Source organism: Bombina bombina, chromosome 7 (assembly GCF_027579735.1).
Source record: "Bombina bombina isolate aBomBom1 chromosome 7, aBomBom1.pri, whole genome shotgun sequence".
In the NCBI taxonomy this organism is placed as follows: domain Eukaryota; kingdom Metazoa; phylum Chordata; class Amphibia; order Anura; family Bombinatoridae; genus Bombina; species Bombina bombina.
Genome location: NC_069505.1, coordinates 40,454,096 through 40,460,095, shown reverse-complemented (window position 1 = coordinate 40,460,095; position 6,000 = coordinate 40,454,096). Strand labels below are relative to the sequence as shown.

Genomic DNA, 6,000 nt, shown 5'->3' with positions numbered 1-6,000 from the left:
TTTCTCTCTTTCTCTCTTTCTCTCTTTCTCTCTTTCTCTCTTTCTCTCTTTCTCTTTCTCTCTTTCTCTTTCTCTCTTTCTCTCTTTCTCTCTCTCTCTCTCTCTCTCTCTTTCTCTCTCTTTCTCTCTCTTTCTCTCTCTTTCTCTCTCTTTCTCTCTCTTTCTCTCTCTTTCTCTCTCTTTCTCTCTCTTTCTCTCTCTTTCTCTCTCTTTCTCTCTCTTTCTCTCTCTCTCCTCTTTATTTTTTTTTTTTAAGAAAATGTTTCCAATAGATGCCACCACATGGGACTTATGGCAGACAGTCCCTAAGGTGGAGGGAGCAGTTTCTACCCTAGCTAAGCGTACTACTATCCCTGTCGAGGACAGTTGTGCTTTCTCAGATCCAATGGATAAAAAGTTAGAGGGTTACCTTAAGAAAATGTTTATTCAACAAGGTTTTATTCTACAGCCCCTTGCATGCATTGCCCAGTCACTGCTGCTGCGGCTTTCTGGTTTGAGTCTCTGGAAGAGGCTTTACAGGTAGAGACCCCATTGGATGACATACTTGACAAGCTTAGAGCACTTAAGATAGCCAATTCTTTTGTTTCTGATGCCATTGTTCATTTGACTAAACTAACGGCTAAAAATTCTGGTTTTGCTATTCAAGCGCGCAGGGCGCTATGGCTTAAATCATGGTTAGCTGTCGTTACTTCAAAGTCTAAGCTGCTTAACATTCCCTTCAAGGGGCAAACCCTATTCAGGCCTGGTTTGAAGGAGATCATTTCTGATATCACTGGAGGAAAAGGTCATGCCCTTCCTCAGGATAGGTCCAAATCAAGGGCCAAACAGACTAATTTTCGTGCCTTTCGAAACTTCAAGGCGAGTACGGCATCAACTTCCTCTAATGCCAAACAAGAGGGAACTTTTGCCCAGTCCAAGTCGGTCTTCAGACCTAACCAGACCTGGAACAAAGGTAAGCAGGCCAAAAAGCCTGCTGCTGCCCCTAAGACAGCATGAAGTATCAGCCCCCTATCCGGTAACGGATCTAGTAGGGGCAGACTTTCGCTCTTCGCCCAGGCTTGGGCAAGAGATGTCCAGGATCCCTGGGTGTTGGAAATTGTATCCCAGGGATATCTTCTGGACTTCAGAGCTTCTCCTCCAAAAGGGAGATTTCACCTTTCCACAATTATCTGCAAACCAGATAAAGAGAGAGGCATTCTTACACTGTGTTCAAGACCTCCTAGTTATGGGAGTGATCCATCCAGTTCCAAAGGAGGAACAAGGACAGGGATTTTACTCAAATCTGTTTGTGGTTCCCAAAAAAGAGGGAACCTTCAGACCAATTTTGGATCTAAAGATCTTAAACAAATTCCTCAGAGTTCCATCATTCAAGATGGAGACTATTCGTACCATCCTTCCTATGATCCAGGAGGGTCAATAAATGACTACAGTGGATTTAAAGGATGCTTATCTTCACATTCCGATACACAAAGATCATCATCTGTTTCTCATGTTTGCCTTCCTGAACAGGCATTACCAGTTTGTAGCTCTTCCCTTTGGGTTAGCTACAGCCCCAATAATCTTTACGAAGGTTCTGGGGTCACTTCTGGCGGTCCTAAGACCGCGGGGCATATCAGTGGCCCCTTATTTAGACGACATTCTGATACAGGCGTCAAATTTCCAAATTGCCAAGTCTCATACGGACATAGTTCTGGCATTTCTGAGGTCGCATGGGTGGAAGGTGAACTAAGAAAAGAGTTCTCTATCCCCTCTCACAAGAGTTTCCTTTCTGGGAACTCTAATACATTCTGTAGAAATGAGGATTTACCTGACGGAGTCCAGGTTGTCAAAACTTCTAAATTCCTGCCGTGTTCTTTATTCCACTTCTTGCCCTTCGGTGGCTCAGTGTATGGAAGTAATCGGCTTAATGGTAGCGGCAATGGACATAGTGCCGTTTGCACGCCTACATCTCGGACCGCTGCAACTATGCATGCTCAGTCAGTGGAATAGGGATTACACAGAGTTGTCCCCTCTACTAAATCTGGATCAAGAGACCAGGGATTCTCTTCTCTGGTGGCTATCTCGGGTCCATCTGTCCAAGGGAATGACCTTTCGCAGGCCAGATTGGACAATTGTAACGACAGATGCCAGCCTTCTAGGCTGGGGGGCAGTCTGGAACTCCCTGAAGGCTCAGGGATCGTGGACTCAGGAGGAGACACTCCCTCCTATAAACATTCTTGAACTAAGAGCGATATTCAATGCTCTTCAGGCTTGGCCTCAGCTAGCGACAATGAGGTTCATCAGATTTCAGTCGGACAACAGCACGACTGTGGCTTACATCAACCATCAGGGGGAACAAGGAGTTTCCTAGCGATGTTAGAAGTCTCAAAGATAATTCACTGGGCGGAGATTCACTCTTGCCACCTATCAGCTATCCATATCCCAGGTGTAGAGAACTGTGAGGCGGATTTTCTAAGTCGACAGACTTTTAATCCGGGGGAGTGGGAACTCCATCCGGAGGTGTTTGCACAATTGATTCATCGTTGGGGCAAACCAGAACTGGATCTCATGGCATCTCGCCAGAACGCTAAACTTCCTTGTTATGGATCCAGGTCCAGGGACTCCAAGGCACCGCTGATAGATGCTCTAGCAGCGCCTTGGTCCTTCAACCTAGCTTATGTGTTTCCACCGTTTCCTCTGCTCCCTCGTCTGATTGCCAAAATCAAGCAGGAGAGAGCATCGGTGATCTTGATAGCGCCTGCGTGGCCACGCCGGACTTGGTATGCAGATCTGCTGAACATGTCATCCTTTCCACCATGGACTCTGCCGCTGAGACAGGACCTTCTACTTCAAGGTCCTTTCAACCATCCAAATCTAATTTCTCTGAGGCTGACTGCCTGGAGATTTAACGCTTGATTTTATCAAAGCGTGGCTTCTCCGAGTCAGTCATTGATACCTTAATTCAGGCATGAAAGTCTGTCACCAGGAAAATCTATCGTAAGATATAGCGTAAATATCTTTATTGGTGTGAATCCAAGGGCTACTCATGGAGTAAGGTCAGGATTCCCAGGATATTATCTTTTCTCCAAGAAGGATTGGAGAAAGGATTGTCGGCTAGTTCCTTAAAGGGACAGATTTCTGCTCTGTCCTTTTGCACAAGCGTCTGGCGGATGTTCCAGACGTTCATGCATTTTGTCAGGCTTTAGTTAGAATCAAGCCTGTGTTTAAACCTGTTCTTCTGCCTTGGAGCTTAAATTTGGTTCTTAAGGTTCTTCAAGGGATCCGTTTGAACCTCTTCATTCCATAGATATCAAACTTTTATCTTGGAAAGGTTTTTTTGGGGGGTTTTTTTGTGTTTTTTTTTTTTTTTTTTTTCAAAAGAGCTTTATTAATATTTGCAGAATTAAACATCGAAATCGCTCCAGTGGCTTTCACAATAAAGTTAACATTCAATTAACAGAGTTTTCAACTTTTTCCATCTTACTTATACAGAACATAAGTCATATTATCTTTATGACAAACAATAGAAAGGCAAACAATAGAAAGACAAACAAAAAAGAAAAAAAAAGGGGGGGGGAGAAGAAAGAGAGTTTCCTTACAAGGTTCCTTTCCAAGTTGCCAAGATCATTTTGTGGGTCTAATTTTTCAATTTTGAGCTAATGATATCTCTCTAGGGTAATAAGTTCGGAAACGTTTTGTTTCCATTCGACTATAGATGGAACAAGTTGTGTCTTCCATCTTTTAGGAATAAGTCTTTTCGCGCTCGTTATCATGATCAGTAGGAGTGCTAGTTTTGCAGGGTCCAGGATTTTGGGGAGTCGGATAAACAATATGCTTTCGGGTGTGTTTGGTATGTTTATGCCCATTATATCTGAAATGTGAGAGAAAATTCCCTTCCAGTAGGTTCAGAGTTTTGGGCAACCCCACCATATGTGGAGGAGAGAGCCCTCCTCCCCACACCCTCTCCAACAGCTATTACTCAGAGTGGAATCAATTTTGTGGAGTCTAGTGGGGGTGAGGTACCAGCGGCATAGGAATTTTAAGTGAATCTCTTGAATGGTGGCCGATACAGAGGATCGTTTTGTAAGCGCGAAAGCTTGAGCCCAAGATTCATACTCTACATCCTGCGTTAGCTCCCTATTCCAAGAAAAGGTGTATGATGGTAATGATTTGGGATGTGTCGTGGAAGCTAATTTATAAAGGAGGGATATTAGGTGCCCAGGTGTAGTTGTTTGGATGCACAATTTTTCGAAAGTGGTGGGCTCTCTTCCCATGTCTCTCCTAAACTTGTGGTGTGAGATATAGTGTAATAGTTGGTTGTATCTGAGCCAGGAGGAGAAAATTTTTCCATGAGTTTCTGCTAGTTGGGTTTGTGTTTTGGTGGTGTTGTTCTCTCTTAGAAACTGCATGGAGCCACATCTAAGGTTATAAGGTGTTGAAACACGGTATCCCATCTTGCAGTATGGGAGAGCCGCATTTTCTATGATAGTTGAGAGGGGGGAATGATAAGATGATATGTGTGCTGGTCGCTATCGTCCTGTCCCACACAGCCAATCTCTCTGCAGTAATCATGTATCTGTGTACTATTTTCGGCCTCTGAGCTGGTTGTGTCCAGTCCAAAGTACCTACATTGTTGCGCATAAATATCTGCCTGTCTAGTTGTATCCATGCTTTGTTTGTGTCATTGTGAGCCCATTCGATTATGTGTTGAAGAAAGATCGCGTTTCTGTGTACTGACAGGTGTGGTACCCCTAAGCCTCCCCCTTCCCTTGTCATGTACATGGTCTTCTTTGGGACTCTAGGTTTTATATTTGCCCAAATGTATTGCTTGAGAAATCCTTCTTGTAGAGGTATTGGCAAGGCTTGAGGAATGTATAATATCCTCGGTAGGACATTCATTTTGATTACCCCTATCCTCCCTAACCAAGAGAGGGGTTTGTTTTTCCATGCTGATAGGTCTCTACATATTTCGTTTCTAAGTGGGATATAATTTTGTTTAAAGAGGTCCTTTGTGGAAAGGGTTAAGGAAACACCCAGATACTTGAGTTTATGTTGAGCTACTGATATATTATGTTCTACTTTCAATTTTTGTATGTGATGGGTCTGGGTGTTAATATTCAGTAATTCTGATTTATTTAGATTGAGGAGGAAGTTAGAAACTTCCCCGTACTGGTTAAGCTCTTTGAGCAGTTCAGGTACAGATGTCTCTGCCTCTGTCAAAGTGAATAAAATGTCGTCTGCATACATTGATTGTTTAAACTCAGAGTCCCCTACCTTAAGTCCTTTAATTTTGGTGTTATTCCTAATTTTCTGGGCCAGAACTTCGATAGAAATGGCGAATAACAAGGGTGAGAGTGGATACCCCTGCCTCGTCCCGTTCTTAATAAAAAAGACTTCCGACAAAACATCGTTGACCCTTACTTTTGCTTTTGGAGCTGAGTAGAGGGCCATGGCCATGTTTAGGAAAGCTTTTGGTATTCCCATCTCACTCATTGCTCTCTGCAGAAAAGGCCAACCCACTCTTTCAAAGGCCTTCTCCGCATCAGTTGAGAACAAGACCAGTGGTTTTCCCGTCTCCCTTGCATGGTTAATTAGCTGTATAACCTTTGTTACATTATCCCTGGCTTCCCTCCCTGGTATGAATCCAACTTGGTCGTTGGAAATCAGGTTAGGTAGCAGTTTATTTAACCTGTTTGCTAATATTTTGGCCAATATCTTCATGTCCGTATTTATTAGATATCGGCCTAAAATTTCCCGGGCATGTCGCTGGTTTACCTGGTTTGGCCAAAACGGTAATATGCGCTTCTAAAAGCATTTTTGATAAAGAGGGCACTTCTCTGAGATTGTTAAATAACTGTAACATATGTTTAGCTAAGGCATCTTCACATTTTTATAATATTTAGAGGAGAATCCATCCGGGCCGGGGCTTTTATTTGAGGGGGACTCTTTAATAGCCTGATGTAATTCGTCTTTTGTGATTGGGGTGGCCAGGGAGTCTGCTGTTTGTTTATCAATAGATGG

At 43.4% G+C, this 6,000-nt stretch overlaps 1 protein-coding gene across 1 annotated transcript in view; it reads left to right on the top strand.

The window, feature by feature from the left end:
• Positions 1-6,000, top strand: part of STIP1 (stress induced phosphoprotein 1) — a 141,505-nt gene that overhangs the window by 101,563 nt on the left and 33,942 nt on the right. The window lies entirely within an intron of this gene.